This window comes from Coptis chinensis, chromosome 2 (genome assembly GCF_015680905.1).
Source record: "Coptis chinensis isolate HL-2020 chromosome 2, ASM1568090v1, whole genome shotgun sequence".
Lineage (NCBI taxonomy): Eukaryota > Viridiplantae > Streptophyta > Magnoliopsida > Ranunculales > Ranunculaceae > Coptis > Coptis chinensis.
The window spans coordinates 87,707,205-87,716,964 of NC_141457.1; the positions used below are offsets into that span (position 1 = coordinate 87,707,205).

At 34.5% G+C, this 9,760-nt stretch overlaps 1 pseudogene; it reads left to right on the forward strand.

Annotated features, from left to right (window-relative positions):
- Window positions 1-756: 756 nt before the first annotated feature.
- LOC147518637 (glyoxylase I 4-like) lies at window positions 757-1,871 on the forward strand (annotated as a pseudogene).
- The last annotated feature ends 7,889 nt before the right edge of the window (window positions 1,872-9,760 follow it).

Below are 9,760 nucleotides of genomic sequence, written 5' to 3' on the forward strand. Positions count from 1 at the left end.
ATAATGGGCAAGTACGAGACCTTTTAACAGAAGAAGCATAAACAACAAAATATCCTTTCCTTTTTGTTTTACTCTTCGTTCTCTTCACAATAAAAAATTATGATAGTCATACGTGTATGCCTGATTGTATTCTTTTCAGTATCATCTAATGGAAAGGTAGGGATGTAAAATTTTGAATAATGATTTTTCATTTTCTGTCAATAATAAGTTTCTAATTTTTTTTTAAGTGACTTCTTGTGTTTATGCGTTATACATTGATAACCTTTCTTAAATGAAGAAAAATGACTATGCATTTGGCATTTAATCCAATATATACGAGGTGAACAACCATAATATTGTTGGAATCTCCAAGAGTATTTCAAAATACTTGTGTGTGTGTGCAAAGTAGAGGAGATGAACTATATGTGTTATCTCCACTTTAGTACATTGTGTTTAGTTCCACATTGGTGAACCACCACTAGCAAGTGAGGTATATGAGGAATTCCTCTAGCATAAGAGCGAGCCCTTAGGGTACAAAGGCTTTTGTGTTAGGAGGGAGGACTCACCCAAAGCCACCCGCCCCGCACCGAGTCGCGTTGGGTTCGGGCTTGGACTTATTGTCTAGTGAAAAAAAAACGCCTTTCTACACCATTGGAAGGAGCGAAATATTTTCTTAAAGACAGCCTAATTCGCGTTATTCTGTACAACAAATATGGCACAAAATCAGAGGCTATAGTACCAGAAGATGACAAGATAGATATTATTTGGTGTCATTTTTCTTTCAGTTCATAAGTTTCAAGACCATGATTGACAGTCCTCACGAAACTTTGTCGATAAACAGAATTCTCGTACAACAACTCTGAAATATACTTCAAATATACGTGATACATACGAGCACAGAATTCATGTTTTTTGTACTGTAGGCTAAGAAAATGAGTAATCACCGCCATCAAAGCCAGTAAGCCACCAGACTCTAGAGTGAAGTGTGAACTTAGCTGTGATAGGACTCCACGTGTTTGACACCACAGTGTCTCGATTCTCATGCAAATCCACACGCACAACGTTCATGCATCAACATCAACATTGTATTCACTCCACAACTTTGTTATATATACGGGCTGCCCAAACTGCAACTCAAATCTTAGCTTGAGAATCCCAAGAGAGAAAGAGTGAAAAAATGGTGATCGAGAAGAGAGAGAATGGACAAGAAGAGAAAGAGAAAGAGAGTGGACAAGAAAACGAAGAGATCGAGAAAGAGCACCAAATCAAGCAAGAAGCAGGGGAGGAGAAGCAAATGCCTTTAATGTCCCTTAATCATGTATCTAGGCTTTGCAGGTCTGTTAAGGATTCGTTGGATTTTTATGCCAAGGTTCTTGACTTTGTGTTGATTAAACATAAAATACATGAAGAGGACGGTAGAAGACGAGCAGGGTACATCCATTGATCAATTGTTCTTCAATGACCCAGACGGTTTTATGATCGAAATATGTAACTGTGAGCAAGACCCAAAATATCGAATATATCGGTGTACCCAAAAACCGATATATATCGGAAATATCAAATATATCTATTTTTTTTTGTGATTAGTCTGTGAGAATCTTAAGGTTGTTCCTGCTGACTCCGTTGGTCACACGCCAGTGTACGGATTGGGGGCCCACGCCGGAGCGAGCGCACGGGGCAGTTTTTCTTTTTACTTTATTTATTTATTTTAAAATTGGAATATGCGAGTGTTTTGTTGGGTATATCAAAAATCACCCTATATAATCACAAAACTTTGGAATTCCGTTTGAAATTTTGGTTTTTCAAAAAAATAGAATTCTAAATAGAGAGTCGAAATATCCAAAATTTTGAATGTTATAGGGGTCGAAATTTAATAAATTTTGGTTTTTAGATTTATCGGAATTTCGAAAATTCCAAAATTTCGAATTATGTATAAACTACAAAGTGTCAAAAACACATTCCTACATTACAAACTTCACTATTTTTGCCAATTTGGAACTTGGTTGGCAGATTCCGAAAATGAGGGCATAGTTTAGAAAATATACTCTCATATTTATTTGGAACAGCGAGACCAAACAGAAACAACGTCGTACTACTAATACTATGGATCAAAATTTCACCGATATATCCAATATATATTGGTATTTTGGTACACCGACATCAATATTTTCGATATATATCTACCGAATATAAAATTCTTTTTTTCCTGATATATATCGGAATTTCTGATATAAAACTTTATATCGCCGATATAATCGATATATCCGATATTTACGATATATATCGATTATTTTTTTGGCCATTTTTTAATATAAATCCGATATTTCCAATATTTTAAATAGTTTGGACTAGTCACCAAAAAAATAGATATATCCGATATATATCAGTTTTTGGATACACCATATTCATCGATGTCGATATTTTAGGCTTTGACTAATACCACAAATACTCCACAATAACACCACAAGTGTCTCGGCCATGGCATTGAATTATTGGTGCCTCTCATTTATTTGGAACAGCTAGATCTCCACAATAGCACCAGTGTATCGGCCATGGCATGAATTATTGGTGCCTTGGTGATTGTGATTTGTGAACTTGAATTGTCATAAGTTTGTTATCTCTACGGAAGTTACCCATTTATCTGACTTCAACCGTTCCACCACCTCTTGTACCATTCATTAAACTGATTAAAGAATCATTTTCCTTGAGGAAGGGATGTTTGGTCGCATCACCGCAAGTGTATGGGCCATGGCATTGAATTATTATTTATTGATAAAAATAGTTAAGGCATCTCTTGAACCCTCTCTTGAATTATTTGGTGGCTGTTAACTTGTCATAAATTTGATATCTCACTGGTAGTTCCTCATTTATCTGACTTTCCACCTCTTGTAGAACCATTGTCACCAAATTTAGGGTTTTTTTGAAAAAAAAACACATTTAAAACCCGAGATATTGGAAATGCGTTTTGTTCCAGTTTAAAACTTGGGATTTAAAAAAAAAAAAACGCGTTTTAAATGTTTTAAACTTAAAAAACGTTTAAAACCCAAGATTTTGAAAATCTCTCGTTTTAAACTTTATTAAAACTTTTTTTTTTAATCTAAAAGAAAACGCGAGAAAGGGTTTTGGAAGTTTACCTTTTTGAATAGTGGGCATTAGATTGACTTATTGAGACAGTTCTATTTTGTTTTGGACTATTAATAATTAGAAATTTTAAAGTTATTAATTTATTTGTAGTACTTGAGTATGTCATTATGGTTGGTAATTAGTAGTATCTTATTTAGAGTCGTGTTTTGGTACGTAATCTAAAACTTTTAGTATTTGGATGAATAATGATAATTTGATACTTTCATGTATTTGAATTTTCTTTCATTTGTATTATTATTATTTTTATTTTCTGCGTCTATTCTTTTTTCCACTCTTATAACAATTAACAAATCAAATTCCTTATCTATCATATTCTTTATCATCGGTTTTTACCGTTATTTTTTTTATTTTTTTTTTTTTACGTATTATACGTTTTAAACCCGTTTTTTATGCTCTACGTTTTTTTTTCCGAGACGTTCCGTTTAAAACACGAACTAAGTTTTTTTCAAGTACACCGTTTTAAACCCGTACCGTACTTGGTGACAATGTGTAGAACTCATCATGTGAAAAGCATTTACCTTGAGGAGTGGATGTTTGGTTCCATCCATTGATATAATTTTTGTTGGCTATGTATAATGAGTTATTATAATGAGTTAGACACGGAGTAGCTAAGTATATATGTCTATATACACACGTTTGTGTGGTTTAAACACGTGTTATGCCATGTATTGTGGTCTAACCTAAACCTTATATATATATATATATATATATATATAACTCTCACAAAGGGTATTTTCCGAACTCTATTAAAATTTCACTCCATCTCCTATTAAAATGGAAATTTCTTTCCTATTAGATTTTTTTTTAGCATTTCTAATTAAAACAAGAATTTTTCTCCTGCGGGAATTCTTTCTATATTGAAAAAGAAAAATCTAACATATCTAATTAAAATATGAATCTTTCTCCTAATAAAACGAGAATCACACTTCTAAATTAAGTCAACTATTAAAATGGGATCTCTCTTCCAATTAAAAAATGGGTTCTTAAAACTTAATTAAAATAATTTGTTAGGAAATTAAAATGAATTTTTAAAACTTAATTAAAACAATTTGTTGGAAAATTAAAACCGGTTAGCAACGAAAACATGAATAATGGTTTGTTAGGAAATTTTTATATGTATAGTTATGGTTGTTAAGCAGCGTAAGTTTTCAAAAGAGCCGATGCGTATACACGGGTCTAATTTATAGTCGTAATTTTAAAGCTCCCACAAAGGGTATTTTTTGAGCATTATTAAAATTCCATGCCACCAACTTAAAAAACCAACCTAACGGGAATCTTTTAAGAAACCAACTTAAAATTGGAATCTAACTCCTATTAAAATGGGAATTCCTCATTTCTATTAAAATGAACTTCTAATTAAAACAATTAAAATGAACTTCTAATTTAATAGGATTAATCATTCTCCTATTAAAATGGGAATCACACTTCTATATTAAGTCAACTTTTATAACGGGATTTCTCCCCCAGTTAGAATCCGTTTTTAATTGACACTTAAAATGATTTGTTAGGAAATTCAAGTAAGACATACAATTTTTTAAAATTTCACATCATCACCCTATTAAAACGGATATTCCTTTTCCTTTTGAGATGAAAATTTTAGCAATTCTAAACTAAAATGGGAATATTTCTCCTACTAAATTGAGAATCATAATTCTAAATTAGGCCAACTATTAAAAGGAGATCTCTCCCCAATTAAAACGGGTTTTTAAAAGACAATTGAAACAATTTTGTCACGAAATTTGTATGTATATGTTTTTTAGCAAGTTTTCAAAAGAGTCGGTGCGTATGCACGGGCCTACAAGCTAGAAATAATTATGTTCGGCAAAATCACTGTTGAAGTAAGAGTAGTGGCGAAGCTAGGGGGTCCCAGGGTACACTCTGACGTACGTACCCTAAAGTTTCGTGGGAAAATAGGATACTCCTACTCATAAAATTTCCATTTGAAAAAAAAAAAAACTTGCCTAGTTACCTTAAGTAGAAAAAGAGAAAAACAAAAATAAAAATAAAAATAAAAAAAGAAAAGGAAAAAAAACTCCCTCACCTCCTCTGCTTTTCACGCACTTTTCGAATCATCTTAAATATGACTTCACTAATTCTCTCCAGCTAGAGAAATAGAGAATCAACTTAACATTCAAGGTAAGCATAAATAAGTGAAAATCAAACACCCCCTTTAATTTCTAAACTCTTGATTGAATGAATTCCCTATTTTCCTAATTAACCCATAGGTTTATATTTACTTTTCTTTAATTTTATGGTTTTCATTCCATTGAGTCATTGGCATACTTAAGGAGTTAGCTATTAGAAACAAATTTCTTATCTTTGTTTCTCAACTGTCCTAGTAAGTTCTACTCCATATAACGTTGCCCGATCATCTCCACCTACAAAACATCAAGCTTCCATCACTTAGCAATACTTGATGAAGCCAATTTCCTTGGCATTGTTGCGGAAGCACTATCTAGCTACAATACATCAGCCCATACTTTCTGATAAGCCCATGAAGATTGCCACATGCACACGACATGCCCTTATACATTCATGAAATATGAATATATGTTACCTATATAGCTTGCTAGTTGCTTTGCTATCTTCCTACCTTCCAGTTCTTACAATTATAATGTCATGTAATCATGTTTATGGACATTGTTGCATTTATAAACTTAACTTGTCGCTTCATATGAGTACACACTTTCTAGTCTTGAGATTTGGTGGTTTTAAGTTAAACATTGGATTGGACTACTGGGTTGGAGTTCGCCAATTCAAATTGTCATTCTAGCACAGTTGTGTGCCTAGTTATTATTGTTATTTATTTTTGAATGTTAGATACTTAATTATATTAGTTAGACATTTCATTCGAGTATGATCAAATGATCACATAATAATTTTCTGTAGAATAATATTTTATGTGATATGCAAGTGATAAGTTTTATATTGGTTTGGTGGTTCATTTTGATCTAAACAGTTATGTTAAAGTATTTGATTAGAAATTAGATTCGAAATATTAGTTAAAACAAAATTGCGTCAAATTTTATTTGTGTGTGGGTTTGTGTGTGATAGGTTGTCTTGATGGCTAACCCTCATCCAAAATCCTGGCTCTACCCCTCATACGAGGGCAAATAAATATGGTTTGGTGGGTGTCCACCGCGTCTTTTATTCACTTCTAATTTTCAATGCACTTCTTTACTGGCCATGAATGTAAAGGATTCATAAAATGAATAACTCAATCAAAGAAGAAGAAGAAGTTACAGATTCATTTCTTGTGTCTGCCGACCTACATTCTGTTTCTGTATTGTTTTCTTTTATACTGACTAAACCCTACCTCTCTTTCACTAACTCATAATAGAAGTTTGACATCCGGTCACTAGCTAGGAATTACCATACAAGATCTTGGTTAAACATAATCACTATTACAGATTGATTAAGCACTAATCATTACTATTACACCCCCTCAAGCTGAGGATGTGAAGCAACCGAAAGCTTGGACTTCAGCAGATTGAATCGACTGGCAGAGAGACCTTTGGTGAAGATGTCTGAGACCTGATCTTGAGTACATATATATTTTAAATGAAGAGCTCCACTGGTGACTAACTCTCTTGTGTAGTGATAATCAACCTCAATGTGTTTTGTTCTGGCATGGAAGACTGGATTGGATGCCAATGCTAAAGCTCCAATATTATCACACCATAGAACCGGAGGATGTGATAAGAAAACATGTAGGTCTTGTAAGAGTTGACATAACCAATGAAGTTCAGTACAAGTGTAAGCTAAAGCTCTATACTCAGATTCAGTAGATGATCTGGAGACTGTAGACTGTTTCTTTGCACTCCATGAGATTGGATTTGATCCAAAGTAGATACAAAAACCATTTGTTGACCTCCTATCAACAGGGCATCCTGCCCAGTCTGCATCACAGAAAGCTGTAATAGAGATAGGACTTTTTCTGAAAACAAGACCATGAGAGATTGTGCCTTTCAAGTATCTAATAATTCTCTTGACAGCTGCAAAGTGAGTAGTTCTAGGGCAGTGCATGAATTGACAGACCTGATTCACAGAGAAAGAAATATCGGGTCGAGTCCAGCAAAGATATTGAAGCGCTCCCACTAATGATCTATACTCGGTGACATTTGGCAGAGGATCACCATCAACATTGTTAAGCTTCTGACCTGCAGAAACTGGAGTAGTGCAAGGTTTGGAACCCTCCATATGGGACTTCTTCAATAAATCCAAAATATACTTGGACTGAGTCATGTAGATAGCCTGAGGAGTTCTTTTGATTTCCAACCCCAAGAAATAGTGCAATGGACCTAAATTCTTCATACTAAACTTCAAACTAAGCTGGTGAATCACATGATTAATGAAAGCAGTAGAGTTCCCAGTCACCAAAATGTCATCAACATAGACTAGAAAGTAAGTGAGAGACTGAGAATCTTTCCTTGTGAATAGAGAAGTATCTGCTTTAGAGGGAATAAATCCAAGTTGTAACAGTTCAGTGTAAAGGGCTTGATACCAGGCCCGAGGTGCTTGTTTTAGGCCATATAGAGATTTTTTGAGTTTACATAGATGAGTGGGCTTGTCAGGATGAGTGAAACCAAGAGGTTGAACCATGTAAATATCTTCCTTGAGATGGCCATGTAAGAATGCATTACTGACATCAAGTTGATGAATAGGCCAATCATGATTAAGAGCAATAGAAATAATGAGTCTGATAGTAGCTGGTTTGGCTACTGGGCTGAAGGTTTCAAGATAGTTAAAGCCATATTCTTGATGATAACCTTTGGCTACAAGACGTGCTTTAAGTTTGTCAATAGCACCACATGGTTTGTATTTTATTCTGAAAACCCATTTGTTGCCAACAGGATTGAGGGATGGGTGATAAGGAATCAATTCCCAAGTGTTATTTTTCATTAGAGCATCATATTCCTCAGTCATGGCTTTGCGCCAGCCGGGGTCTTTCATGGCTTGAGTGAAGCAAGTAGGAACTGAAGTGGAACTAGTGGCAGTAAGGATGAGTGGAGAAATTGGATGTTTAGTGGCAGTGAAAATTTTAGGTTTGTGAATGCCTTCTTTTGCTCTTGTATGCATGGTATGATCATTATGAGGAACAGTGAAAGGAATGGTAGAAGTTGCAGGAAGAAATTGAGATACAGGTTTTGGAGGTAAAATGGGATGAGGAATGGAATGAGAAGTTGGACTGATAGTGGAAGTAGAAGAACCAGATTGTTGTTGTGGGGAAGCATCAGTTGGTCTAGTAGGTGAACTAGATTGTGGTGAAGGAGGATCAGGAGGGGGGAAGAGTGTCGACTAATGGTGGAATGCCATTTTGAGTTGGTGGTGCACATTTAGAGAACATGGGAAGAATTGGATTAGTAGAAAATGAAGAAGAAGAAATAGAGTGATGAAAAACATTAGAGGAATGAAAAGGAAAATCTGATTCATGAAAGACAACATGCCTGGAAATGTAAATTTTACCACTACTTAGTTCTAAGCATCTGTATCCTTTATGATGAGAACTATAGCCAATGAAAACGCAGTGAGCACCTCTAGCTTGCAGTTTATTGGTGTTGTAAGGCTTTATCCAAGGATAACAAGAACAACCATAGGACTTCAGAAAATAATAATCAGGAGGATGATTGAACAACATTTCAAATGGTGATTTGTGTGCAAGAACTGGTGTGGGTAGTCTATTTATAAGAAAAACTGAAGTGAGAAAGACATCTACCCAGAATGTATGTGGTAAGTTACTTTGAACAAATAAAGTTCTACTAAGGTCAAGAATGTGACGATGCTTTCTTTTCGACTCTGAGTTTTGCTCAAGAACCGATTCGAGAGAGAGTGGCGTTAATCCATATAATGAAGCTTCTTTGGTCCTTTTTCTTCCACGCAAAGATATTCATCATTGATAATAGTGGAAGTAACTTGATTCGCAGATGGTAACCTCTTTAGTTTTATTTGGACAAGGGATTGAGCCATCAACATACCCTAATAGATCAAAGTTATCCAAAACCGGTTCAAAACAGTTTTCCGGATGATAATTTTCTTTGGTGAGTTTGATGGAGATGAAATTACCGATGTTTTGATAAGTAACTTGTTGAGTCAATTCATGATGATCCGGAAGTTTGAATGATTAAAAAAAATTAAAGGATAGATTAGCCGTTTGGCTTTTAATGGCTCCGATACCATAAAGGATTCATAAAATGAATAACTCAATCAAAGAAGAAGAAGAAGTTCTGATTCATTTCTTGTGTCTGTAGACCTACATTACGTTTTACGTATTGTTTTCTTTTATCTTGACTAAACCCTACCTCTCTTTCACTAACTCATAATAGAAGTTTGACATCTGTCACTAGCTAGGAATTACCATACAGTACTGGTTAAACATAATCACTATTACAGATTGATTAAGCACTAATCATTACTATTAGAATGGCTTCACTTGAGCCATAGCAGGATATGCTATTGTTCAATTCACACGTGTATGAAATTTTGTTTAGCACAAGTCAAATTTTCACGGGACGAACGGGGGACGAACGGGGCCTAAAAAGTAAAAACCAAACTTGATAAAGCAGCCACCTCTCTATAAATATAGCTTATAGCTGTGATCAGAATTGAATATACTTCACAGATATTTAACATCGCATTC